This window comes from Strix uralensis, chromosome 24 (assembly GCF_047716275.1).
Source record: "Strix uralensis isolate ZFMK-TIS-50842 chromosome 24, bStrUra1, whole genome shotgun sequence".
In the NCBI taxonomy this organism is placed as follows: domain Eukaryota; kingdom Metazoa; phylum Chordata; class Aves; order Strigiformes; family Strigidae; genus Strix; species Strix uralensis.
In genome coordinates, this window is record NC_133995.1 from 767,208 (window position 1) to 795,160 (window position 27,953).

The window sequence follows — 27,953 nt, forward strand, 5'->3', positions numbered from 1 at the left end:
CACTTGTTCAGAACGAAAGAAAGCACAGAGCCCCAGATTTTATGTTGTCCTGGAGAGCTTGCAGAGCACTGGGGAAAAGCAGGCAGAGAATTCCCTGCTAGCACCTTCTCTGTGCCTGGGAAGCAGAAGTGTTCACATTGCTTCGCAGAATCGCTTTTGTGCAGAAAACAGTAACACTTGTTCAGAACGAAAGAAAGCACAGAGCCCCAGATTTTATGTTGTCCTGGAGAGCTTGCAGAGCACTGGGGAAAAGCAGGCAGAGAATTCCCTGCTAGCACCTTCTCTGTGCCTGGGAAACAGAAGTGTTCCCATTGCTTCGCAGAATCGCTTTTGTGCAGAAAACAGTAACACTTGTTCAGAACGAAAGAAAGCACAGAGCCCCAGATTTTATGTTGTCCTGGAGAGCTTGCAGAGCACTGGGGAAAAACAGGCAGAGAATTTCCTGCTAGCACCTTCTCTGTGCCTGGGAAGCAGAAGTGTTCACATTGCTTCGCAGAATCGCTTTTGTGCAGAAAACACTAACACTTGTTCAGAACAAAAGAAAGCACAGAGCCCCAGATTTTATGTTGTCCTGGAGAGCTTGCAGAGCACTGGGGAAAAGCAGGCAGAGAATTCCCTGCTAGCACCTTCTCTGTGCCTGGGAAGCAGAAGTCTTCACATTGCTTCGCAGAATCGCTTTTGTGCAGAAAACAGTAACACTTGTTCAGAACGAAAGAAAGCACAGAGCCCCAGATTTGCTGTTGTCCTAGAGAGCTTGCAGAGCACTGGGGAAAGGCAGGCAGAGAATTCCCTGCTAGCACCTTCTTTGTGCCTGTTCACATTGCTTCGCAGAATCGCTTTTGTGCAGAAAACAGTAACACTTGTTCAGACGAAAAAAAGCACAGAGCCCCAGATTTTATGTTGTCCTGGAGAGCTTGCAGAGCACTGGGGAAAAGCAGGCAGAGAATTCCCTGCTAGCACCTTCTCTGTGCCTGGGAAGCAGAAGTGTTCACATTGCTTCGCAGAATCGCTTTTGTGCAGAAAACAGTAACACTTGTTCAGAACGAAAGAAAGCACAGAGCCCCAGATTTTATGTTGTCCTGGAGAGCTTGCAGAGCACTGGGGAAAAGCAGGCAGAGAATTCCCTGCTAGCACCTTCTCTGTGCCTGGGAAACAGAAGTGTTCACATTGCTTCGCAGAATCGCTTTTGTGCAGAAAACAGTAACACTTGTTCAGAACGAAAGAAAGCACAGAGCCCCAGATTTTATGTTGTCCTGGAGAGCTTGCAGAGCACTGGGGAAAAGCAGGCAGAGAATTCCCTGCTAGCACCTTCTCTGTGCCTGGGAAGCAGAAGTGTTCACATTGCTTCGCAGAATCGCTTTTGTGCAGAAAACAGTAACACTTGTTCAGAACGAAAGAAAGCACAGAGCCCCAGATTTTATGTTGTCCTGGAGAGCTTGCAGAGCACTGGGGAAAAGCAGGCAGAGAATTCCCTGCTAGCACCTTCTCTGTGCCTGGGAAACAGAAGTGTTCCCATTGCTTCGCAGAATCGCTTTTGTGCAGAAAACAGTAACACTTGTTCAGAACGAAAGAAAGCACAGAGCCCCAGATTTTATGTTGTCCTGGAGAGCTTGCAGAGCACTGGGGAAAAGCAGGCAGAGAATTTCCTGCTAGCACCTTCTCTGTGCCTGGGAAGCAGAGGTGTTCACATTGCTTTGCATAATCGCTTTTGTGCAGAAAACAGTAACACTTGTTCAGAACAAAAGAAAGCACAGAGCCCCAGATTTTATGTTGTCCTGGAGAGCTTGCAGAGCACTGGGGAAAAGCAGGCAGAGAATTCCCTGCTAGCACCTTCTCTGTGCCTGGGAAACAGAAGTGTTCACATTGCTTCGCAGAATCGTTTTTGTGCAGAAAACAGTAACACTTGTTCAGAACGAAAGAAAGCACAGAGCCCCAGATTTTATGTTGTCCTGGAGAGCTTGCAGAGCACTGGGGAAAAGCAGGCAGAGAATTCCCTGCTAGCACCTTCTCTGTGCCTGGGAAGCAGAAGTGTTCACATTGCTTCGCAGAATCGCTTTTGTGCAGAAAACAGTAACACTTGTTCAGAACGAAAGAAAGCACAGAGCCCCAGATTTTATGTTGTCCTGGAGAGCTTGCAGAGCACTGGGGAAAAGCAGGCAGAGAATTCCCTGCTATCACCTTCTCTGTGCCTGGGAAACAGAAGTGTTCCCATTGCTTCGCAGAATCGCTTTTGTGCAGAAAACAGTAACACTTGTTCAGAACGAAAGAAAGCACAGAGCCCCAGATTTTATGTTGTCCTGGAGAGCTTGCAGAGCACTGGGGAAAAGCAGGCAGAGAATTTCCTGCTAGCACCTTCTCTGTGCCTGGGAAGCAGAGGTGTTCACATTGCTTCGCAGAATCGCTTTTGTGCAGAAAACAGTAACACTTGTTCAGAACAAAAGAAAGCACAGAGCCCCAGATTTTATGTTGTCCTGGAGAGCTTGCAGAGCACTGGGGAAAAGCAGGCAGAGAATTCCCTGCTAGCACCTTCTCTGTGCCTGGGAAGCAGAAGTCTTCACATTGCTTCGCAGAATCGCTTTTGTGCAGAAAACAGTAACACTTGTTCAGAACGAAAGAAAGCACAGAGCCCCAGATTTTATGTTGTCATGGAGAGCTTGCAGAGCACTGGGGAAAAGCAGGCAGAGAATTCCCTGCTAGCACCTTCTCTGTGCCTGGGAAACAGAAGTGTTCCCATTGCTTCGCAGAATCGCTTTTGTGCAGAAAACAGTAACACTTGTTCAGAACGAAAGAAAGCACAGAGCCCCAGATTTTATGTTGTCCTGGAGAGCTTGCAGAGCACTGGGGAAAAGCAGGCAGAGAATTTCCTGCTAGCACCTTCTCTGTGCCTGGGAAGCAGAAGTGTTCACATTGCTTCGCAGAATCGCTTTTGTGCAGAAAACAGTAACACTTGTTCAGAACGAAAGAAAGCACAGAGCCCCAGATTTTATGTTGTCATGGAGAGCTTGCAGAGCACTGGGGAAAAGCAGGCAGAGAATTCCCTGCTAGCACCTTCTCTGTGCCTGGGAAACAGAAGTGTTCCCATTGCTTCGCAGAATCGCTTTTGTGCAGAAAACAGTAACAATTGTTCAGAACGAAAGAAAGCACAGAGCCCCAGATTTGCTGTTGTCCTAGAGAGCTTGCAGAGCACTGGGGAAAGGCAGGCAGAGAATTGCCTGCTAGCACCTTCTCTGTGCCTGGGAAGCAGAAGTGTTCACATTGCTTCGCAGAATCGCTTTTGTGCAGAAAAGAGTAACACTTGTTCAGAACGAAAGAAAGCACAGAGCCCCAGATTTTATGTTGTCCTGGAGAGCTTGCAGAGCACTGGGGAAAAGCAGGCAGAGAATTCCCTGCTAGCACCTTCTCTGTGCCTGGGAAACAGAAGTGTTCCCATTGCTTCGCAGAATCGCTTTTGTGCAGAAAACAGTAACACTTGTTCAGAACGAAAGAAAGCACAGAGCCCCAGATTTTATGTTGTCCTGGAGAGCTTGCAGAGCACTGGGGAAAAGCAGGCAGAGAATTTCCTGCTAGCACCTTCTCTGTGCCTGGGAAGCAGAAGTGTTCACATTGCTTCGCAGAATCGCTTTTGTGCAGAAAACAGTAACACTTGTTCAGAACAAAAGAAAGCACAGAGCCCCAGATTTTATGTTGTCCTGGAGAGCTTGCAGAGCACTGGGGAAAAGCAGGCAGAGAATTCCCTGCTAGCACCTTCTCTGTGCCTGGGAAGCAGAAGTGTTCACATTGCTTCGCAGAATCGCTTTTGTGCAGAAAACACTAACACTTGTTCAGAACGAAAGAAAGCACAGAGCCCCAGATTTTATGTTGTCCTGGAGAGCTTGCAGAGCACTGGGGAAAAGCAGGCAGAGAATTTCCTGCTAGCACCTTCTCTGTGCCTGGGAAACAGAAGTGTTCCCATTGCTTCGCAGAATCGCTTTTGTGCAGAAAACAGTAACACTTGTTCAGAACGAAAGAAAGCACAGAGCCCCAGATTTTATGTTGTCATGGAGAGCTTGCAGAGCACTGGGGAAAAGCAGGCAGAGAATTTCCTGCTAGCACCTTCTCTGTGCCTGGGAAACAGAAGTGTTCCCATTGCTTCGCAGAATCGCTTTTGTGCAGAAAACAGTAACAATTGTTCAGAACGAAAGAAAGCACAGAGCCCCAGATTTGCTGTTGTCCTAGAGAGCTTGCAGAGCACTGGGGAAAGGCAGGCAGAGAATTCCCTGCTAGCACCTTCTTTGTGCCTGTTCACATTGCTTCGCAGAATCGCTTTTGTGCAGAAAACAGTAACACTTGTTCAGACGAAAAAAAGCACAGAGCCCCAGATTTTATGTTGTGCTGGAGAGCTTGCAGAGCACTGGGGAAAAGCAGGCAGAGAATTCCCTGCTAGCACCTTCTCTGTGCCTGGGAAGCAGAAGTGTTCACATTGCTTCGCAGAATCGCTTTTGTGCAGAAAACAGTAACACTTGTTCAGAACGAAAGAACGCACAGAGCCCCAGATTTTATGTTGTCCTGCAGAGCTTGCAGAGCACTGGGGAAAAGCAGGCAGAGAATTCCCTGCTAGCACCTTCTCTGTGCCTGGGAAACAGAAGTGTTCACATTGCTTCGCAGAATCGCTTTTGTGCAGAAAACAGTAACACTTGTTCAGAACGAAAGAAAGCACAGAGCCCCAGATTTTATGTTGTCCTGGAGAGCTTGCAGAGCACTGGGGAAAAGCAGGCAGAGAATTTCCTGCTAGCACCTTCTCTGTGCCTGGGAAGCAGAAGTGTTCACATTGCTTCGCAGAATCGCTTTTGTGCAGAAAACAGTAACACTTGTTCAGAACAAAAGAAAGCACAGAGCCCCAGATTTTATGTTGTCCTGGAGAGCTTGCAGAGCACTGGGGAAAAGCAGGCAGAGAATTCCCTGCTAGCACCTTCTCTGTGCCTGGGAAGCAGAAGTCTTCACATTGCTTCGCAGAATCGCTTTTGTGCAGAAAACAGTAACACTTGTTCAGAACGAAAGAAAGCACAGAGCCCCAGATTTTATGTTGTCCTGGAGAGCTTGCAGAGCACTGGGGAAAAGCAGGCAGAGAATTCCCTGCTAGCACCTTCTCTGTGCCTGGGAAACAGAAGTGTTCCCATTGCTTCGCAGAATCGCTTTTGTGCAGAAAACAGTAACACTTGTTCAGAACGAAAGAAAGCACAGAGCCCCAGATTTTATGTTGTCATGGAGAGCTTGCAGAGCACTGGGGAAAAGCAGGCAGAGAATTTCCTGCTAGCACCTTCTCTGTGCCTGGGAAGCAGAAGTGTTCACATTGCTTCGCAGAATCGCTTTTGTGCAGAAAACAGTAACACTTGTTCAGAACAAAAGAAAGCACAGAGCCCCAGATTTTATGTTGTCCTGGAGAGCTTGCAGAGCACTGGGGAAAAGCAGGCAGAGAATTCCCTGCTAGCACCTTCTCTGTGCCTGGGAAGCAGAAGTCTTCACATTGCTTCGCAGAATCGCTTTTGTGCAGAAAACAGTAACACTTGTTCAGAACGAAAGAAAGCACAGAGCCCCAGATTTTATGTTGTCCTGGAGAGCTTGCAGAGCACTGGGGAAAAGCAGGCAGAGAATTCCCTGCTAGCACCTTCTCTGTGCCTGGGAAACAGAAGTGTTCCCATTGCTTCGCAGAATCGCTTTTGTGCAGAAAACAGTAACACTTGTTCAGAACGAAAGAAAGCACAGAGCCCCAGATTTTATGTTGTCATGGAGAGCTTGCAGAGCACTGGGGAAAAGCAGGCAGAGAATTTCCTGCTAGCACCTTCTCTGTGCCTGGGAAACAGAAGTGTTCCCATTGCTTCGCAGAATCGCTTTTGTGCAGAAAACAGTAACAATTGTTCAGAACGAAAGAAAGCACAGAGCCCCAGATTTGCTGTTGTCCTAGAGAGCTTGCAGAGCACTGGGGAAAGGCAGGCAGAGAATTCCCTGCTAGCACCTTCTCTGTGCCTGGGAAGCAGAAGTGTTCACATTGCTTCGCAGAATCGCTTTTGTGCAGAAAACAGTAACACTTGTTCAGAACGAAAGAAAGCACAGAGCCCCAGATTTTATGTTGTCCTGGAGAGCTTGCAGAGCACTGGGGAAAAGCAGGCAGAGAATTCCCTGCTAGCACCTTCTCTGTGCCTGGGAAACAGAAGTGTTCCCATTGCTTCGCAGAATCGCTTTTGTGCAGAAAACAGTAACACTTGTTCAGAACGAAAGAAAGCACAGAGCCCCAGATTTTATGTTGTCCTGGAGAGCTTGCAGAGCACTGGGGAAAAGCAGGCAGAGAATTCCCTGCTAGCACCTTCTCTGTGCCTGGGAAGCAGAAGTGTTCACATTGCTTCGCAGAATCGCTTTTGTGCAGAAAACAGTAACACTTGTTCAGAACAAAAGAAAGCACAGAGCCCCAGATTTTATGTTGTCCTGGAGAGCTTGCAGAGCACTGGGGAAAAGCAGGCAGAGAATTCCCTGCTAGCACCTTCTCTGTGCCTGGGAAGCAGAAGTCTTCACATTGCTTCGCAGAATCGCTTTTGTGCAGAAAACAGTAACACTTGTTCAGAACGAAAGAAAGCACAGAGCCCCAGATTTTATGTTGTCCTGGAGAGCTTGCAGAGCACTGGGGAAAAGCAGGCAGAGAATTCCCTGCTAGCACCTTCTCTGTGCCTGGGAAACAGAAGTGTTCTCATTGCTTCGCAGAATCGCTTTTGTGCAGAAAACAGTAACACTTGTTCAGAACGAAAGAAAGCACAGAGCCCCAGATTTTATGTTGTCCTGGAGAGCTTGCAGAGCACTGGGGAAAGGCAGGCAGAGAATTCCCTGCTAGCACCTTCTTTGTGCCTGTTCACATTGCTTCGCAGAATCGCTTTTGTGCAGAAAACAGTAACACTTGTTCAGACGAAAAAAAGCACAGAGCCCCAGATTTTATGTTGTCCTGGAGAGCTTGCAGAGCACTGGGGAAAAGCAGGCAGAGAATTCCCTGCTAGCACCTTCTCTGTGCCTGGGAAACAGAAGTGTTCCCATTGCTTCGCAGAATCGCTTTTGTGCAGAAAACAGTAACACTTGTTCAGAACGAAAGAAAGCACAGAGCCCCAGATTTTATGTTGTCCTGGAGAGCTTGCAGAGCACTGGGGAAAAGCAGGCAGAGAATTTCCTGCTAGCACCTTCTCTGTGCCTGGGAAGCAGAAGTGTTCACATTGCTTCGCAGAATCGCTTTTGTGCAGAAAACAGTAACACTTGTTCAGAACGAGAGAAAGCACAGAGCCCCAGATTTTATGTTGTCCTGGAGAGCTTGCAGAGCACTGGGGAAAAGCAGGCAGAGAATTCCCTGCTAGCACCTTCTCTGTGCCTGGGAAACAGAAGTGTTCCCATTGCTTCGCAGAATCGCTTTTGTGCAGAAAACAGTAACACTTGTTCAGAACGAAAGAAAGCACAGAGCCCCAGATTTTATGTTGTCCTGGAGAGCTTGCAGAGCACTGGGGAAAAGCAGGCAGAGAATTCCCTGCTAGCACCTTCTCTGTGCCTGGGAAGCAGAAGTGTTCCCATTGCTTCGCAGAATCGCTTTTGTGCAGAAAACAGTAACACTTGTTCAGAACGAAAGAAAGCACAGAGCCCCAGATTTTATGTTGTCATGGAGAGCTTGCAGAGCACTGGGGAAAAGCAGGCAGAGAATTCCCTGCTAGCACCTTCTCTGTGCCTGGGAAACAGAAGTGTTCCCATTGCTTCGCAGAATCGCTTTTGTGCAGAAAACAGTAACAATTGTTCAGAACGAAAGAAAGCACAGAGCCCCAGATTTGCTGTTGTCCTAGAGAGCTTGCAGAGCACTGGGGAAAGGCAGGCAGAGAATTCCCTGCTAGCACCTTCTTTGTGCCTGTTCACATTGCTTCGCAGAATCGCTTTTGTGCAGAAAACAGTAACACTTGTTCAGACGAAAAAAAGCACAGAGCCCCAGATTTTATGTTGTCCTGGAGAGCTTGCAGAGCACTGGGGAAAAGCAGGCAGAGAATTCCCTGCTAGCACCTTCTCTGTGCCTGGGAAGCAGAAGTGTTCCCATTGCTTCGCAGAATCGCTTTTGTGCAGAAAACAGTAACACTTGTTCAGAACGAAAGAAAGCACAGAGCCCCAGATTTTATGTTGTCCTGGAGAGCTTGCAGAGCACTGGGGAAAAGCAGGCAGAGAATTCCCTGCTAGCACCTTCTCTGTGCCTGGGAAGCAGAAGTGTTCACATTGCTTCGCAGAATCGCTTTTGTGCAGAAAACAGTAACACTTGTTCAGAACAAAAGAAAGCACAGAGCCCCAGATTTTATGTTGTCCTGGAGAGCTTGCAGAGCACTGGGGAAAAGCACGCAGAGAATTCCCTGCTAGCACCTTCTCTGTGCCTGGGAAGCAGAAGTCTTCACATTGCTTCGCAGAATCGCTTTTGTGCAGAAAACAGTAACAATTGTTCAGAACGAAAGAAAGCACAGAGCCCCAGATTTGCTGTTGTCCTAGAGAGCTTGCAGAGCACTGGGGAAAGGCAGGCAGAGAATTCCCTGCTAGCACCTTCTTTGTGCCTGTTCACATTGCTTCGCAGAATCGCTTTTGTGCAGAAAACAGTAACACTTGTTCAGACGAAAAAAAGCACAGAGCCCCAGATTTTATGTTGTCCTGGAGAGCTTGCAGAGCACTGGGGAAAAGCAGGCAGAGAATTCCCTGCTAGCACCTTCTCTGTGCCTGGGAAGCAGAAGTCTTCACATTGCTTCGCAGAATCGCTTTTGTGCAGAAAACAGTAACACTTGTTCAGAACGAAAGAAAGCACAGAGCCCCAGATTTTATGTTGTCCTGGAGAGCTTGCAGAGCACTGGGGAAAAGCAGGCAGAGAATTTCCTGCTAGCACCTTCTCTGTGCCTGGGAAGCAGAGGTGTTCACATTGCTTTGCAGAATCGCTTTTGTGCAGAAAACAGTAACACTTGTTCAGAACAAAAGAAAGCACAGAGCCCCAGATTTTATGTTGTCCTGGAGAGCTTGCAGAGCACTGGGGAAAAGCAGGCAGAGAATTCCCTGCTAGCACCTTCTCTGTGCCTGGGAAGCAGAAGTGTTCCCATTGCTTTGCAGAATCGCTTTTGTGCAGAAAACAGTAACACTTGTTCAGAACGAAAGAAAGCACAGAGCCCCAGATTTTATGTTGTCATGGAGAGCTTGCAGAGCACTGGGGAAAAGCAGGCAGAGAATTCCCTGCTAGCACCTTCTCTGTGCCTGGGAAACAGAAGTGTTCCCATTGCTTCGCAGAATCGCTTTTGTGCAGAAAACAGTAACAATTGTTCAGAACGAAAGAAAGCACAGAGCCCCAGATTTTATGTTGTCCTGGAGAGCTTGCAGAGCACTGGGGAAAAGCAGGCAGAGAATTCCCTGCTAGCACCTTCTCTGTGCCTGGGAAACAGAAGTGTTCCCATTGCTTCGCAGAATCGCTTTTGTGCAGAAAACAGTAACACTTGTTCAGAACGAAAGAAAGCACAGAGCCCCAGATTTTATGTTGTCCTGGAGAGCTTGCAGAGCACTGGGGAAAAGCAGGCAGAGAATTTCCTGCTAGCACCTTCTCTGTGCCTGGGAAGCAGAAGTGTTCACATTGCTTCGCAGAATCGCTTTTGTGCAGAAAACAGTAACACTTGTTCAGAACAAAAGAAAGCACAGAGCCCCATATTTTATGTTGTCCTGGAGAGCTTGCAGAGCACTGGGGAAAAGCAGGCAGAGAATTCCCTGCTAGCACCTTCTCTGTGCCTGGGAAGCAGAAGTCTTCACATTGCTTCGCAGAATCGCTTTTGTGCAGAAAACAGTAACACTTGTTCAGAACGAAAGAAAGCACAGAGCCCCAGATTTTATGTTGTCCTGGAGAGCTTGCAGAGCACTGGGGAAAAGCAGGCAGAGAATTCCCTGCTAGCACCTTCTCTGTGCCTGGGAAACAGAAGTGTTCTCATTGCTTCGCAGAATCGCTTTTGTGCAGAAAACAGTAACACTTGTTCAGAACGAAAGAAAGCACAGAGCCCCAGATTTTATGTTGTCCTGGAGAGCTTGCATAGCACTGGGGAAAGGCAGGCAGAGAATTCCCTGCTAGCACCTTCTTTGTGCCTGTTCACATTGCTTCGCAGAATCGCTTTTGTGCAGAAAACAGTAACACTTGTTCAGACGAAAAAAAGCACAGAGCCCCAGATTTTATGTTGTCCTGGAGAGCTTGCAGAGCACTGGGGAAAAGCAGGCAGAGAATTCCCTGCTAGCACCTTCTCTGTGCCTGGGAAACAGAAGTGTTCCCATTGCTTCGCAGAATCGCTTTTGTGCAGAAAACAGTAACACTTGTTCAGAACGAAAGAAAGCACAGAGCCCCAGATTTTATGTTGTCCTGGAGAGCTTGCAGAGCACTGGGGAAAAGCAGGCAGAGAATTTCCTGCTAGCACCTTCTCTGTGCCTGGGAAGCAGAAGTGTTCACATTGCTTCGCAGAATCGCTTTTGTGCAAAAAACAGTAACACTTGTTCAGAACGAAAGAAAGCACAGAGCCCCAGATTTTATGTTGTCCTGGAGAGCTTGCAGAGCACTGGGGAAAAGCAGGCAGAGAATTCCCTGCTAGCACCTTCTCTGTGCCTGGGAAACAGAAGTGTTCCCATTGCTTCGCAGAATCGCTTTTGTGCAGAAAACAGTAACACTTGTTCAGAACGAAAGAAAGCACAGAGCCCCAGATTTTATGTTGTCCTGGAGAGCTTGCAGAGCACTGGGGAAAAGCAGGCAGAGAATTCCCTGCTAGCACCTTCTCTGTGCCTGGGAAGCAGAAGTCTTCACATTGCTTCGCAGAATCGCTTTTGTGCAGAAAACAGTAACACTTGTTCAGAACGAAAGAAAGCACAGAGCCCCAGATTTTATGTTGTCCTGGAGAGCTTGCAGAGCACTGGGGAAAAGCAGGCAGAGAATTCCCTGCTAGCACCTTCTCTGTGCCTGGGAAACAGAAGTGTTCACATTGCTTTGCAGAATCGCTTTTGTGCAGAAAACAGTAACACTTGTTCAGAACGAAAGAAAGCACAGAGCCCCAGATTTTATGTTGTCCTGGAGAGCTTGCAGAGCACTGGGGAAAAGCAGGCAGAGAATTCCCTGCTAGCACCTTCTCTGTGCCTGGGAAACAGAAGTCTTCACATTGCTTCGCAGAATCGCTTTTGTGCAGAAAACAGTAACACTTGTTCAGAACGAAAGAAAGCACAGAGCCCCAGATTTTATGTTGTCCTGGAGAGCTTGCAGAGCACTGGGGAAAAGCAGGCAGAGAATTTCCTGCTAGCACCTTCTCTGTGCCTGGGAAGCAGAAGTGTTCACGTTGCTTCGCAGAATCGCTTTTGTGCAGAAAACAGTAACACTTGTTCAGAACAAAAGAAAGCACAGAGCCCCAGATTTTATGTTGTCCTGGAGAGCTTGCAGAGCACTGGGGAAAAGCAGGCAGAGAATTCCCTGCTAGCACCTTCTCTGTGCCTGGGAAGCAGAAGTCTTCACATTGCTTCGCAGAATCGCTTTTGTGCAGAAAACATTAACACTTGTTCAGAACGAAAGAAAGCACAGAGCCCCAGATTTTATGTTGTCCTGGAGAGCTTGCAGAGCACTGGGGAAAAGCAGGCAGAGAATTCCCTGCTAGCACCTTCTCTGTGCCTGGGAAGCAGAAGTGTTCCCATTGCTTCGCAGAATCGCTTTTGTGCAGAAAACAGTAACACTTGTTCAGAACGAAAGAAAGCACAGAGCCCCAGATTTTATGTTGTCCTGGAGAGCTTGCAGAGCACTGGGGAAAAGCAGGCAGAGAATTCCCTGCTAGCACCTTCTCTGTGCCTGGGAAGCAGAAGTGTTCCCATTGCTTCGCAGAATCGCTTTTGTGCAGAAAACAGTAACACTTGTTCAGAACGAAAGAAAGCACAGAGCCCCAGATTTTATGTTGTCCTGGAGAGCTTGCAGAGCACTGGGGAAAAGCAGGCAGAGAATTCCCTGCTAGCACCTTCTCTGTGCCTGGGAAGCAGAAGTGTTCACATTGCTTCGCAGAATCGCTTTTGTGCAGAAAACAGTAACACTTGTTCAGAACGAAAGAAAGCACAGAGCCCCAGATTTTATGTTGTCCTGGAGAGCTTGCAGAGCACTGGGGAAAAGCAGGCAGAGAATTCCCTGCTAGCACCTTCTCTGTGCCTGGGAAGCAGAAGTGTTCACATTGCTTTGCAGAATCGCTTTTGTGCAGAAAACAGTAACACTTGTTCAGAACGAAAGAAAGCACAGAGCCCCAGATTTTATGTTGTCCTGGAGAGCTTGCAGAGCACTGGGGAAAAGCAGGCAGAGAATTCCCTGCTAGCACCTTCTCTGTGCCTGGGAAGCAGAAGTCTTCACATTGCTTCGCAGAATCGCTTTTGTGCAGAAAACATTAACACTTGTTCAGAACGAAAGAAAGCACAGAGCCCCAGATTTTATGTTGTCCTGGAGAGCTTGCAGAGCACTGGGGAAAAGCAGGCAGAGAATTCCCTGCTAGCACCTTCTCTGTGCCTGGGAAACAGAAGTGTTCCCATTGCTTCGCAGAATCGCTTTTGTGCAGAAAACAGTAACAATCGTTCAGAACGAAAGAAAGCACAGAGCCCCAGATTTGCTGTTGTCCTAGAGAGCTTGCAGAGCACTGGGGAAAGGCAGGCAGAGAATTCCCTGCTAGCACCTTCTTTGTGCCTGTTCACATTGCTTCGCAGAATCGCTTTTGTGCAGAAAACAGTAACACTTGTTCAGACGAAAAAAAGCACAGAGCCCCAGATTTTATGTTGTCCTGGAGAGCTTGCAGAGCACTGGGGAAAAGCAGGCAGAGAATTCCCTGCTAGCACCTTCTCTGTGCCTGGGAAGCAGAAGTGTTCCCATTGCTTCGCAGAATCGCTTTTGTGCAGAAAACAGTAACACTTGTTCAGAACGAAAGAAAGCACAGAGCCCCAGATTTTATGTTGTCCTGGAGAGCTTGCAGAGCACTGGGGAAAAGCAGGCAGAGAATTCCCTGCTAGCACCTTCTCTGTGCCTGGGAAGCAGAAGTGTTCACATTGCTTCGCAGAATCGCTTTTGTGCAGAAAACAGTAACACTTGTTCAGAACGAAAGAAAGCACAGAGCCCCAGATTTTATGTTGTCCTGGAGAGCTTGCAGAGCACTGGGGAAAAGCAGGCAGAGAATTCCCTGCTAGCACCTTCTCTGTGCCTGGGAAGCAGAAGTCTTCACATTGCTTCGCAGAATCGCTTTTGTGCAGAAAACAGTAACACTTGTTCAGAACGAAAGAAAGCACAGAGCCCCAGATTTTATGTTGTCCTGGAGAGCTTGCAGAGCACTGGGGAAAAGCAGGCAGAGAATTCCCTGCTAGCACCTTCTCTGTGCCTGGGAAACAGAAGTGTTCCCATTGCTTCGCAGAATCGCTTTTGTGCAGAAAACAGTAACACTTGTTCAGAACGAAAGAAAGCACAGAGCCCCAGATTTTATGTTGTCCTGGAGAGCTTGCAGAGCACTGGGGAAAAGCAGGCAGAGAATTCCCTGCTAGCACCTTCTCTGTGCCTGGGAAGCAGAAGTGTTCACATTGCTTCGCAGAATCGCTTTTGTGCAGAAAACAGTAACACTTGTTCAGAACAAAAGAAAGCACAGAGCCCCAGATTTTATGTTGTCCTGGAGAGCTTGCAGAGCACTGGGGAAAAGCAGGCAGAGAATTCCCTGCTAGCACCTTCTCTGTGCCTGGGAAGCAGAAGTGTTCACATTGCTTCGCAGAATCGCTTTTGTGCAGAAAACAGTAACACTTGTTCAGAACGAAATAAAGCACAGAGCCCCAGATTAGCTGTTGTCCTAGAGAGCTTGCAGAGCACTGGGGAAAGGCAGGCAGAGAATTCCCTGCTAGCACCTTCTTTGTGCCTGTTCACATTGCTTCGCAGAATCGCTTTTGTGCAGAAAACAGTAACACTTGTTCAGACGAAAAAAAGCACAGAGCCCCAGATTTTATGTTGTGCTGGAGAGCTTGCAGAGCACTGGGGAAAAGCAGGCAGAGAATTCCCTGCTAGCACCTTCTCTGTGCCTGGGAAGCAGAAGTCTTCACATTGCTTCGCAGAATCGCTTTTGTGCAGAAAACAGTAACACTTGTTCAGAACGAAAGAAAGCACAGAGCCCCAGATTTTATGTTGTCATGGAGAGCTTGCAGAGCACTGGGGAAAAGCAGGCAGAGAATTCCCTGCTAGCACCTTCTCTGTGCCTGGGAAACAGAAGTGTTCCCATTGCTTCGCAGAATCGCTTTTGTGCAGAAAACAGTAACACTTGTTCAGAACGAAAGAAAGCACAGAGCCCCAGATTTGCTGTTGTCCTGGAGAGCTTGCAGAGCACTGGGGAAAGGCAGGCAGAGAATTCCCTGCTAGCACCTTCTTTGTGCCTGTTCACATTGCTTCGCAGAATCGCTTTTGTGCAGAAAACAGTAACACTTGTTCAGACGAAAAAAAGCACAGAGCCCCAGATTTTATGTTGTCCTGGAGAGCTTGCAGAGCACTGGGGAAAAGCAGGCAGAGAATTCCCTGCTAGCACCTTCTCTGTGCCTGGGAAGCAGAAGTGTTCACATTGCTTCGCAGAATCGCTTTTGTGCAGAAAACAGTAACACTTGTTCAGAACGAAAGAAAGCACAGAGCCCCAGATTTTATGTTGTCCTGGAGAGCTTGCAGAGCACTGGGGAAAAGCAGGCAGAGAATTCCCTGCTAGCACCTTCTCTGTGCCTGGGAAGCAGAAGTGTTCACATTGCTTCGCAGAATCGCTTTTGTGCAGAAAACACTAACACTTGTTCAGAACGAAAGAAAGCACAGAGCCCCAGATTTTATGTTGTCCTGGAGAGCTTGCAGAGCACTGGGGAAAAGCAGGCAGAGAATTCCCTGCTAGCACCTTCTCTGTGCCTGGGAAGCAGAAGTGTTCCCATTGCTTCGCAGAATCGCTTTTGTGCAGAAAACAGTAACACTTGTTCAGAACGAAAGAAAGCACAGAGCCCCAGATTTTATGTTGTCCTGGAGAGCTTGCAGAGCACTGGGGAAAAGCAGGCAGAGAATTCCCTGCTAGCACCTTCTCTGTGCCTGGGAAGCAGAAGTGTTCACATTGCTTCGCAGAATCGCTTTTGTGCAGAAAACAGTAACACTTGTTCAGAACAAAAGAAAGCACAGAGCCCCAGATTTTATGTTGTCCTGGAGAGCTTGCAGAGCACTGGGGAAAAGCAGGCAGAGAATTCCCTGCTAGCACCTTCTCTGTGCCTGGGAAGCAGAAGTGTTCACATTGCTTGGCAGAATCGCTTTTGTGCAGAAAACAGTAACACTTGTTCAGAACGAAAGAAAGCACAGAGCCCCAGATTTTATGTTGTCCTGGAGAGCTTGCAGAGCACTGGGGAAAAGCAGGCAGAGAATTCCCTGCTAGCACCTTCTCTGTGCCTGGGAAACAGAAGTGTTCCCATTGCTTCGCAGAATCGCTTTTGTGCAGAAAACAGTAACACTTGTTCAGAACAAAAGAAAGCACAGAGCCCCAGATTTTATGTTGTCCTGGAGAGCTTGCAGAGCACTGGGGAAAGGCAGGCAGAGAATTCCCTGCTAGCACCTTCTTTGTGCCTGTTCACATTGCTTCGCAGAATCGCTTTTGTGCAGAAAACAGTAACACTTGTTCAGACGAAAAAAAGCACAGAGCCCCAGATTTTATGTTGTCCTGGAGAGCTTGCAGAGCACTGGGGAAAAGCAGGCAGAGAATTCCCTGCTAGCACCTTCTCTGTGCCTGGGAAACAGAAGTGTTCCCATTGCTTCGCAGAATCGCTTTTGTGCAGAAAACAGTAACACTTGTTCAGAACGAAAGAAAGCACAGAGCCCCAGATTTTATGTTGTCATGGAGAGCTTGCAGAGCACTGGGGAAAAGCAGGCAGAGAATTCCCTGCTAGCACCTTCTCTGTGCCTGGGAAACAGAAGTGTTCCCATTGCTTCGCAGAATCGCTTTTGTGCAGAAAACAGTAACAATTGTTCAGAACGAAAGAAAGCACAGAGCCCCAGATTTTATGTTGTCCTAGAGAGCTTGCAGAGCACTGGGGAAAGGCAGGCAGAGAATTCCCTGCTAGCACCTTCTCTGTGCCTGGGAAGCAGAAGTGTTCACATTGCTTCGCAGAATCGCTTTTGTGCAGAAAACAGTAACACTTGTTCAGAACGAAAGAAAGCACAGAGCCCCAGATTTTATGTTGTCCTGGAGAGCTTGCAGAGCACTGGGGAAAAGCAGGCAGAGAATTCCCTGCTAGCACCTTCTCTGTGCCTGGGAAGCAGAAGTGTTCACATTGCTTCGCAGAATCGCTTTTGTGCAGAAAACAGTAACACTTGTTCAGAACGAAAGAAAGCACAGAGCCCCAGATTTTATGTTGTCCTGGAGAGCTTGCAGAGCACTGGGGAAAAGCAGGCAGAGAATTCCCTGCTAGCACCTTCTCTGTGCCTGGGAAGCAGAAGTGTTCACATTGCTTTGCAGAATCGCTTTTGTGCAGAAAACAGTAACACTTGTTCAGAACGAAAGAAAGCACAGAGCCCCAGATTTTATGTTGTCCTGGAGAGCTTGCAGAGCACTGGGGAAAAGCAGGCAGAGAATTCCCTGCTAGCACCTTCTCTGTGCCTGGGAAACAGAAGTCTTCACATTGCTTCGCAGAATCGCTTTTGTGCAGAAAACAGTAACACTTGTTCAGAACGAAAGAAAGCACAGAGCCCCAGATTTGCTGTTGTCCTGGAGAGCTTGCAGAGCACTGGGGAAAAGCAGGCAGAGAATTTCCTGCTAGCACCTTCTCTGTGCCTGGGAAGCAGAAGTGTTCACATTGCTTCGCAGAATCGCTTTTGTGCAGAAAACAGTAACACTTGTTCAGAACAAAAGAAAGCACAGAGCCCCAGATTTTATGTTGTCCTGGAGAGCTTGCAGAGCACTGGGGAAAAGCAGGCAGAGAATTCCCTGCTAGCACCTTCTCTGTGCCTGGGAAGCAGAAGTCTTCACATTGCTTCGCAGAATCGCTTTTGTGCAGAAAACAGTAACACTTGTTCAGAACGAAAGAAAGCACAGAGCCCCAGATTTTATGTTGTCCTGGAGAGCTTGCAGAGCACTGGGGAAAAGCAGGCAGAGAATTCCCTGCTAGCACCTTCTCTGTGCCTGGGAAACAGAAGTGTTCCCATTGCTTCGCAGAATCGCTTTTGTGCAGAAAACAGTAACAATTGTTCAGAACGAAAGAAAGCACAGAGCCCCAGATTTGCTGTTGTCCTAGAGAGCTTGCAGAGCACTGGGGAAAGGCAGGCAGAGAATTCCCTGCTAGCACCTTCTTTGTGCCTGTTCACATTGCTTCGCAGAATCGCTTTTGTGCAGAAAACAGTAACACTTGTTCAGACGAAAGAAAGCACAGAGCCCCAGATTTTATGTTGTCCTGGAGAGCTTGCAGAGCACTGGGGAAAAGCAGGCAGAGAATTCCCTGCTAGCACCTTCTCTGTGCCTGGGAAACAGAAGTGTTCCCATTGCTTCGCAGAATCGCTTTTGTGCAGAAAACAGTAACACTTGTTCAGAACGAAAGAAAGCACAGAGCCCCAGATTTTATGTTGTCCTGGAGAGCTTGCAGAGCACTGGGGAAAAGCAGGCAGAGAATTCCCTGCTAGCACCTTCTCTGTGCCTGGGAAGCAGAAGTGTTCACATTGCTTCGCAGAATCGCTTTTGTGCAGAAAAGAGTAACACTTGTTCAGAACGAAAGAAAGCACAGAGCCCCAGATTTTATGTTGTCCTGGAGAGCTTGCAGAGCACTGGGGAAAAGCAGGCAGAGAATTCCCTGCTAGCACCTTCTCTGTGCCTGGGAAGCAGAAGTCTTCACATTGCTTCGCAGAATCGCTTTTGTGCAGAAAACAGTAACACTTGTTCAGAACGAAAGAAAGCACAGAGCCCCAGATTTTATGTTGTCCTGGAGAGCTTGCAGAGCACTGGGGAAAAGCAGGCAGAGAATTCCCTGCTAGCACCTTCTCTGTGCCTGGGAAACAGAAGTGTTCCCATTGCTTCGCAGAATCGCTTTTGTGCAGAAAACAGTAACACTTGTTCAGAACGAAAGAAAGCACAGAGCCCCAGATTTGCTGTTGTCCTAGAGAGCTTGCAGAGCACTGGGGAAAGGCAGGCAGAGAATTCCCTGCTAGCACCTTCTCTGTGCCTGTTCACATTGCTTCGCAGAATCGCTTTTGTGCAGAAAACAGTAACACTTGTTCAGACGAAAAAAAGCACAGAGCCCCAGATTTTATGTTGTCCTGGAGAGCTTGCAGAGCACTGGGGAAAAGCAGGCAGAGAATTCCCTGCTAGCACCTTCTCTGTGCCTGGGAAGCAGAAGTGTTCACATTGCTTGGCAGAATCGCTTTTGTGCAGAAAACAGTAACACTTGTTCAGAACGAAAGAAAGCACAGAGCCCCAGATTTTATGTTGTCCTGGAGAGCTTGCAGAGCACTGGGGAAAAGCAGGCAGAGAATTCCCTGCTAGCACCTTCTCTGTGCCTGGGAAACAGAAGTGTTCACATTGCTTCGCAGAATCGCTTTTGTGCAGAAAACAGTAACACTTGTTCAGAACGAAAGAACGCACAGAGCCCCAGATTTTATGTTGTCCTGGAGAGCTTGCAGAGCACTGGGGAAAAGCAGGCAGAGAATTCCCTGCTAGCACCTTCTCTGTGCCTGGGAAACAGAAGTGTTCCCATTGCTTCGCAGAATCGCTTTTGTGCAGAAAACAATAACACTTGTTCAGAACGAAAGAAAGCACAGAGCCCCAGATTTTATGTTGTCCTGGAGAGCTTGCAGAGCACTGGGGAAAAGCAGGCAGAGAATTTCCTGCTAGCACCTTCTCTGTGCCTGGGAAGCAGAGGTGTTCACATTGCTTTGCAGAATCGCTTTTGTGCAGAAAACAGTAACACTTGTTCAGAACAAAACAAAGCACAGAGCCCCAGATTTTATGTTGTCCTGGAGAGCTTGCAGAGCACTGGGGAAAAGCAGGCAGAGAATTCCCTGCTAGCACCTTCTCTGTGCCTGGGAAGCAGAAGTGTTCCCATTGCTTTGCAGAATCGCTTTTGTGCAGAAAACAGTAACACTTGTTCAGAACGAAAGAAAGCACAGAGCCCCAGATTTTATGTTGTCCTGGAGAGCTTGCAGAGCACTGGGGAAAAGCAGGCAGAGAATTCCCTGCTAGCACCTTCTCTGTGCCTGGGAAACAGAAGTGTTCCCATTGCTTCGCAGAATCGCTTTTGTGCAGAAAACAGTAACACTTGTTCAGAACGAAAGAAAGCACAGAGCCCCAGATTTTATGTTGTCCTGGAGAGCTTGCAGAGCACTGGGGAAAAGCAGGCAGAGAATTCCCTGCTAGCACCTTCTCTGTGCCTGGGAAACAGAAGTGTTCCCATTGCTTCGCAGAATCGCTTTTGTGCAGAAAACAGTAACACTTGTTCAGAACGAAAGAAAGCACAGAGCCCCAGATTTTATGTTGTCCTGGAGAGCTTGCAGAGCACTGGGGAAAAGCAGGCAGAGAATTCCCTGCTAGCACCTTCTCTGTGCCTGGGAAACAGAAGTGTTCCCATTGCTTCGCAGAATCGCTTTTGTGCAGAAAACAGTAACACTTGTTCAGAACAAAAGAAAGCACAGAGCCCCAGATTTTATGTTGTCCTGGAGAGCTTGCAGAGCACTGGGGAAAAGCAGGCAGAGAATTCCCTGCTAGCACCTTCTCTGTGCCTGGGAAACAGAAGTGTTCCCATTGCTTCGCAGAATCGCTTTTGTGCAGAAAACAGTAACAATTGTTCAGAACGAAAGAAAGCACAGAGCCCCAGATTTGCTGTTGTCCTAGAGAGCTTGCAGAGCACTGGGGAAAGGCAGGCAGAGAATTCCCTGCTAGCACCTTCTTTGTGCCTGTTCACATTGCTTCGCAGAATCGCTTTTGTGCAGAAAACAGTAACACTTGTTCAGACGAAAAAAAGCACAGAGCCCCAGATTTTATGTTGTCCTGGAGAGCTTGCAGAGCACTGGGGAAAAGCAGGCAGAGAATTCCCTGCTAGCACCTTCTCTGTGCCTGGGAAGCAGAAGTGTTCCCATTGCTTCGCAGAATCGCTTTTGTGCAGAAAACAGTAACACTTGTTCAGAACGAAAGAAAGCACAGAGCCCCAGATTTTATGTTGTCCTGGAGAGCTTGCAGAGCACTGGGGAAAAGCAGGCAGAGAATTCCCTGCTAGCACCTTCTCTGTGCCTGGGAAGCAGAAGTGTTCACATTGCTTCGCAGAATCGCTTTTGTGCAGAAAACAGTAACACTTGTTCAGAACGAAAGAAAGCACAGAGCCCCAGATTTTATGTTGTCATGGAGAGCTTGCAGAGCACTGGGGAAAAGCAGGCAGAGAATTCCCTGCTAGCACCTTCTCTGTGCCTGGGAAGCAGAAGTCTTCACATTGCTTCGCAGAATCGCTTTTGTGCAGAAAACAGTAACACTTGTTCAGAACGAAAGAAAGCACAGAGCCCCAGATTTTATGTTGTCCTGGAGAGCTTGCAGAGCACTGGGGAAAAGCAGGCAGAGAATTCCCTGCTAGCACCTTCTCTGTGCCTGGGAAACAGAAGTGTTCCCATTGCTTCGCAGAATCGCTTTTGTGCAGAAAACAGTAACACTTGTTCAGAACGAAAGAAAGCACAGAGCCCCAGATTTTATGTTGTCCTGGAGAGCTTGCAGAGCACTGGGGAAAAGCAGGCAGAGAATTCCCTGCTAGCACCTTCTCTGTGCCTGGGAAGCAGAAGTGTTCACATTGCTTCGCAGAATCGCTTTTGTGCAGAAAACAGTAACACTTGTTCAGAACAAAAGAAAGCACAGAGCCCCAGATTTTATGTTGTCCTGGAGAGCTTGCAGAGCACTGGGGAAAAGCAGGCAGAGAATTCCCTGCTAGCACCTTCTCTGTGCCTGGGAAGCAGAAGTGTTCACATTGCTTCGCAGAATCGCTTTTGTGCAGAAAACAGTAACACTTGTTCAGAACGAAAGAAAGCACAGAGCCCCAGATTAGCTGTTGTCCTAGAGAGCTTGCAGAGCACTGGGGAAAGGCAGGCAGAGAATTCCCTGCTAGCACCTTCTTTGTGCCTGTTCACATTGCTTCGCAGAATCGCTTTTGTGCAGAAAACAGTAACACTTGTTCAGACGAAAAAAAGCACAGAGCCCCAGATTTTATGTTGTGCTGGAGAGCTTGCAGAGCACTGGGGAAAAGCAGGCAGAGAATTCCCTGCTAGCACCTTCTCTGTGCCTGGGAAGCAGAAGTCTTCACATTGCTTCGCAGAATCGCTTTTGTGCAGAAAACAGTAACACTTGTTCAGAACGAAAGAAAGCACAGAGCCCCAGATTTTATGTTGTCATGGAGAGCTTGCAGAGCACTGGGGAAAAGCAGGCAGAGAATTCCCTGCTAGCACCTTCTCTGTGCCTGGGAAACAGAAGTGTTCCCATTGCTTCGCAGAATCGCTTTTGTGCAGAAAACAGTAACACTTGTTCAGAACGAAAGAAAGCACAGAGCCCCAGATTTGCTGTTGTCCTGGAGAGCTTGCAGAGCACTGGGGAAAGGCAGGCAGAGAATTCCCTGCTAGCACCTTCTTTGTGCCTGTTCACATTGCTTCGCAGAATCGCTTTTGTGCAGAAAACAGTAACACTTGTTCAGACGAAAAAAAGCACAGAGCCCCAGATTTTATGTTGTCCTGGAGAGCTTGCAGAGCACTGGGGAAAAGCAGGCAGAGAATTCCCTGCTAGCACCTTCTCTGTGCCTGGGAAGCAGAAGTCTTCACATTGCTTCGCAGAATCGCTTTTGTGCAGAAAACAGTAACACTTGTTCAGAACGAAAGAAAGCACAGAGCCCCAGATTTTATGTTGTCCTGGAGAGCTTGCAGAGCACTGGGGAAAAGCAGGCAGAGAATTCCCTGCTAGCACCTTCTCTGTGCCTGGGAAGCAGAAGTGTTCACATTGCTTCGCAGAATCGCTTTTGTGCAGAAAACACTAACACTTGTTCAGAACGAAAGAAAGCACAGAGCCCCAGATTTTATGTTGTCCTGGAGAGCTTGCAGAGCACTGGGGAAAAGCAGGCAGAGAATTCCCTGCTAGCACCTTCTCTGTGCCTGGGAAGCAGAAGTGTTCCCATTGCTTCGCAGAATCGCTTTTGTGCAGAAAACAGTAACACTTGTTCAGAACGAAAGAAAGCACAGAGCCCCAGATTTTATGTTGTCCTGGAGAGCTTGCAGAGCACTGGGGAAAAGCAGGCAGAGAATTCCCTGCTAGCACCTTCTCTGTGCCTGGGAAGCAGAAGTGTTCACATTGCTTCGCAGAATCGCTTTTGTGCAGAAAACAGTAACACTTGTTCAGAACAAAAGAAAGCACAGAGCCCCAGATTTTATGTTGTCCTGGAGAGCTTGCAGAGCACTGGGGAAAAGCAGGCAGAGAATTCCCTGCTAGCACCTTCTCTGTGCCTGGGAAGCAGAAGTGTTCACATTGCTTGGCAGAATCGCTTTTGTGCAGAAAACAGTAACACTTGTTCAGAACGAAAGAAAGCACAGAGCCCCAGATTTTATGTTGTCCTGGAGAGCTTGCAGAGCACTGGGGAAAAGCAGGCAGAGAATTCCCTGCTAGCACCTTCTCTGTGCCTGGGAAACAGAAGTGTTCCCATTGCTTCGCAGAATCGCTTTTGTGCAGAAAACAGTAACACTTGTTCAGAACAAAAGAAAGCACAGAGCCCCAGATTTTATGTTGTCCTGGAGAGCTTGCAGAGCACTGGGGAAAGGCAGGCAGAGAATTCCCTGCTAGCACCTTCTTTGTGCCTGTTCACATTGCTTCGCAGAATCGCTTTTGTGCAGAAAACAGTAACACTTGTTCAGACGAAAAAAAGCACAGAGCCCCAGATTTTATGTTGTCCTGGAGAGCTTGCAGAGCACTGGGGAAAAGCAGGCAGAGAATTCCCTGCTAGCACCTTCTCTGTGCCTGGGAAACAGAAGTGTTCCCATTGCTTCGCAGAATCGCTTTTGTGCAGAAAACAGTAACACTTGTTCAGAACGAAAGAAAGCACAGAGCCCCAGATTTTATGTTGTCATGGAGAGCTTGCAGAGCACTGGGGAAAAGCAGGCAGAGAATTCCCTGCTAGCACCTTCTCTGTGCCTGGGAAACAGAAGTGTTCCCATTGCTTCGCAGAATCGCTTTTGTGCAGAAAACAGTAACAATTGTTCAGAACGAAAGAAAGCACAGAGCCCCAGATTTGCTGTTGTCCTAGAGAGCTTGCAGAGCACTGGGGAAAGGCAGGCAGAGAATTCCCTGCTAGCACCTTCTCTGTGCCTGGGAAGCAGAAGTGTTCACATTGCTTCGCAGAATCGCTTTTGTGCAGAAAACAGTAACACTTGTTCAGAACGAAAGAAAGCACAGAGCCCCAGATTTTATGTTGTCCTGGAGAGCTTGCAGAGCACTGGGGAAAAGCAGGCAGAGAATTCCCTGCTAGCACCTTCTCTGTGCCTGGGAAGCAGAAGTGTTCACATTGCTTCGCAGAATCGCTTTTGTGCAGAAAACAGTAACACTTGTTCAGAACGAAAGAAAGCACAGAGCCCCAGATTTTATGTTGTCCTGGAGAGCTTGCAGAGCACTGGGGAAAAGCAGGCAGAGAATTCCCTGCTAGCACCTTCTCTGTGCCTGGGAAGCAGAAGTGTTCACATTGCTTTGCAGAATCGCTTTTGTGCAGAAAACAGTAACACTTGTTCAGAACGAAAGAAAGCACAGAGCCCCAGATTTTATGTTGTCCTGGAGAGCTTGCAGAGCACTGGGGAAAAGCAGGCAGAGAATTCCCTGCTAGCACCTTCTCTGTGCCTGGGAAACAGAAGTCTTCACATTGCTTCGCAGAATCGCTTTTGTGCAGAAAACAGTAACACTTGTTCAGAACGAAAGAAAGCACAGAGCCCCAGATTTGCTGTTGTCCTGGAGAGCTTGCAGAGCACTGGGGAAAAGCAGGCAGAGAATTTCCTGCTAGCACCTTCTCTGTGCCTGGGAAGCAGAAGTGTTCACATTGCTTCGCAGAATCGCTTTTGTGCAGAAAACAGTAACACTTGTTCAGAACAAAAGAAAGCACAGAGCCCCAGATTTTATGTTGTCCTGGAGAGCTTGCAGAGCACTGGGGAAAAGCAGGCAGAGAATTCCCTGCTAGCACCTTCTCTGTGCCTGGGAAGCAGAAGTCTTCACATTGCTTCGCAGAATCGCTTTTGTGCAGAAAACATTAACACTTGTTCAGAACGAAAGAAAGCACAGAGCCCCAGATTTTATGTTGTCATGGAGAGCTTGCAGAGCACTGGGGAAAAGCAGGCAGAGAATTCCCTGCTAGCACCTTCTCTGTGCCTGGGAAACAGAAGTGTTCCCATTGCTTCGCAGAATCGCTTTTGTGCAGAAAACAGTAACAATTGTTCAGAACGAAAGAAAGCACAGAGCCCCAGATTTGCTGTTGTCCTAGAGAGCTTGCAGAGCACTGGGGAAAGGCAGGCAGAGAATTCCCTGCTAGCACCTTCTTTGTGCCTGTTCACATTGCTTCGCAGAATCGCTTTTGTGCAGAAAACAGTAACACTTGTTCAGACGAAAAAAAGCACAGAGCCCCAGATTTTATGTTGTCCTGGAGAGCTTGCAGAGCACTGGGGAAAAGCAGGCAGAGAATTCCCTGCTAGCACCTTCTCTGTGCCTGGGAAGCAGAAGTGTTCACATTGCTTCGCAGAATCGCTTTTGTGCAGAAAACAGTAACACTTGTTCAGAACGAAAGAAAGCACAGAGCCCCAGATTTTATGTTGTCCTGGAGAGCTTGCAGAGCACTGGGGAAAAGCAGGCAGAGAATTCCCTGCTAGCACCTTCTCTGTGCCTGGGAAACAGAAGTGTTCCCATTGCTTCGCAGAATCGCTTTTGTGCAGAAAACAGTAACACTTGTTCAGAACGAAAGAAAGCACAGAGCCCCAGATTTTATGTTGTCCTGGAGAGCTTGCAGAGCACTGGGGAAAAGCAGGCAGAGAATTCCCTGCTAGCACCTTCTCTGTGCCTGGGAAGCAGAAGTGTTCACATTGCTTCGCAGAATCGCTTTTGTGCAGAAAAGAGTAACACTTGTTCAGAACGAAAGAAAGCACAGAGCCCCAGATTTTATGTTGTCCTGGAGAGCTTGCAGAGCACTGGGGAAAAGCAGGCAGAGAATTCCCTGCTAGCACCTTCTCTGTGCCTGGGAAGCAGAAGTCTTCACATTGCTTCGCAGAATCGCTTTTGTGCAGAAAACAGTAACACTTGTTCAGAACGAAAGAAAGCACAGAGCCCCAGATTTTATGTTGTCCTGGAGAGCTTGCAGAGCACTGGGGAAAAGCAGGCAGAGAATTCCCTGCTAGCACCTTCTCTGTGCCTGGGAAACAGAAGTGTTCCCATTGCTTCGCAGAATCGCTTTTGTGCAGAAAACAGTAACACTTGTTCAGAACGAAAGAAAGCACAGAGCCCCAGATTTGCTGTTGTCCTAGAGAGCTTGCAGAGCACTGGGGAAAGGCAGGCAGAGAATTCCCTGCTAGCACCTTCTCTGTGCCTGTTCACATTGCTTCGCAGAATCGCTTTTGTGCAGAAAACAGTAACACTTGTTCAGACGAAAAAAAGCACAGAGCCCCAGATTTTATGTTGTCCTGGAGAGCTTGCAGAGCACTGGGGAAAAGCAGGCAGAGAATTCCCTGCTAGCACCTTCTCTGTGCCTGGGAAGCAGAAGTGTTCACATTGCTTGGCAGAATCGCTTTTGTGCAGAAAACAGTAACACTTGTTCAGAACGAAAGAAAGCACAGAGCCCCAGATTTTATGTTGTCCTGGAGAGCTTGCAGAGCACTGGGGAAAAGCAGGCAGAGAATTCCCTGCTAGCACCTTCTCTGTGCCTGGGAAACAGAAGTGTTCACATTGCTTCGCAGAATCGCTTTTGTGCAGAAAACAGTAACACTTGTTCAGAACGAAAGAACGCACAGAGCCCCAGATTTTATGTTGTCCTGGAGAGCTTGCAGAGCACTGGGGAAAAGCAGGCAGAGAATTCCCTGCTAGCACCTTCTCTGTGCCTGGGAAACAGAAGTGTTCCCATTGCTTCGCAGAATCGCTTTTGTGCAGAAAACAATAACACTTGTTCAGAACGAAAGAAAGCACAGAGCCCCAGATTTTATGTTGTCCTGGAGAGCTTGCAGAGCACTGGGGAAAAGCAGGCAGAGAATTTCCTGCTAGCACCTTCTCTGTGCCTGGGAAGCAGAGGTGTTCACATTGCTTTGCAGAATCGCTTTTGTGCAGAAAACAGTAACACTTGTTCAGAACAAAACAAAGCACAGAGCCCCAGATTTTATGTTGTCCTGGAGAGCTTGCAGAGCACTGGGGAAAAGCAGGCAGAGAATTCCCTGCTAGCACCTTCTCTGTGCCTGGGAAGCAGAAGTGTTCCCATTGCTTTGCAGAATCGCTTTTGTGCAGAAAACAGTAACACTTGTTCAGAACGAAAGAAAGCACAGAGCCCCAGATTTTATGTTGTCCTGGAGAGCTTGCAGAGCACTGGGGAAAAGCAGGCAGAGAATTCCCTGCTAGCACCTTCTCTGTGCCTGGGAAACAGAAGTGTTCCCATTGCTTCGCAGAATCGCTTTTGTGCAGAAAACAGTAACACTTGTTCAGAACGAAAGAAAGCACAGAGCCCCAGATTTTATGTTGTCCTGGAGAGCTTGCAGAGCACTGGGGAAAAGCAGGCAGAGAATTCCCTGCTAGCACCTTCTCTGTGCCTGGGAAACAGAAGTGTTCCCATTGCTTCGCAGAATCGCTTTTGTGCAGAAAACAGTAACACTTGTTCAGAACGAAAGAAAGCACAGAGCCCCAGATTTTATGTTGTCCTGGAGAGCTTGCAGAGCACTGGGGAAAAGCAGGCAGAGAATTCCCTGCTAGCACCTTCTCTGTGCCTGGGAAACAGAAGTGTTCCCATTGCTTCGCAGAATCGCTTTTGTGCAGAAAACAGTAACACTTGTTCAGAACGAAAGAAAGCACAGAGCCCCAGATTTTATGTTGTCCTGGAGAGCTTGCAGAGCACTGGGGAAAAGCAGGCAGAGAATTCCCTGCTAGCACCTTCTCTGTGCCTGGGAAACAGAAGTGTTCCCATTGCTTCGCAGAATCGCTTTTGTGCAGAAAACAGTAACACTTGTTCAGAACGAAAGAAAGCACAGAGCCCCAGATTTTATGTTGTCCTGGAGAGCTTGCAGAGCACTGGGGAAAAGCAGGCAGAGAATTCCCTGCTAGCACCTTCTCTGTGCCTGGGAAGCAGAAGTGTTCACATTGCTTCGCAGAATCGCTTTTGTGCAGAAAACAGTAACACTTGTTCAGAACGAAAGAAAGCACAGAGCCCCAGATTTTATGTTGTCCTGGAGAGCTTGCAGAGCACTGGGGAAAAGCAGGCAGAGAATTCCCTGCTAGCACCTTCTCTGTGCCTGGGAAGCAGAAGTGTTCACATTGCTTCGCAGAATCGCTTTTGTGCAGAAAACAGTAACACTTGTTCAGAACGAAAGAAAGCACAGAGCCCCAGATTTTATGTTGTCCTGGAGAGCTTGCAGAGCACTGGGGAAAAGCAGGCAGAGAATTCCCTGCTAGCACCTTCTCTGTGCCTGGGAAGCAGAAGTGTTCACATTGCTTCGCAGAATCGCTTTTGTGCAGAAAACAGTAACACTTGTTCAGAACGAAAGAAAGCACAGAGCCCCAGATTTTATGTTGTCCTGGAGAGCTTGCAGAGCACTGGGGAAAAGCAGGCAGAGAATTCCCTGCTAGCACCTTCTCTGTGCCTGGGAAGCAGAAGTGTTCACATTGCTTTGCAGAATCGCTTTTGTGCAGAAAACAGTAACACTTGTTCAGAACGAA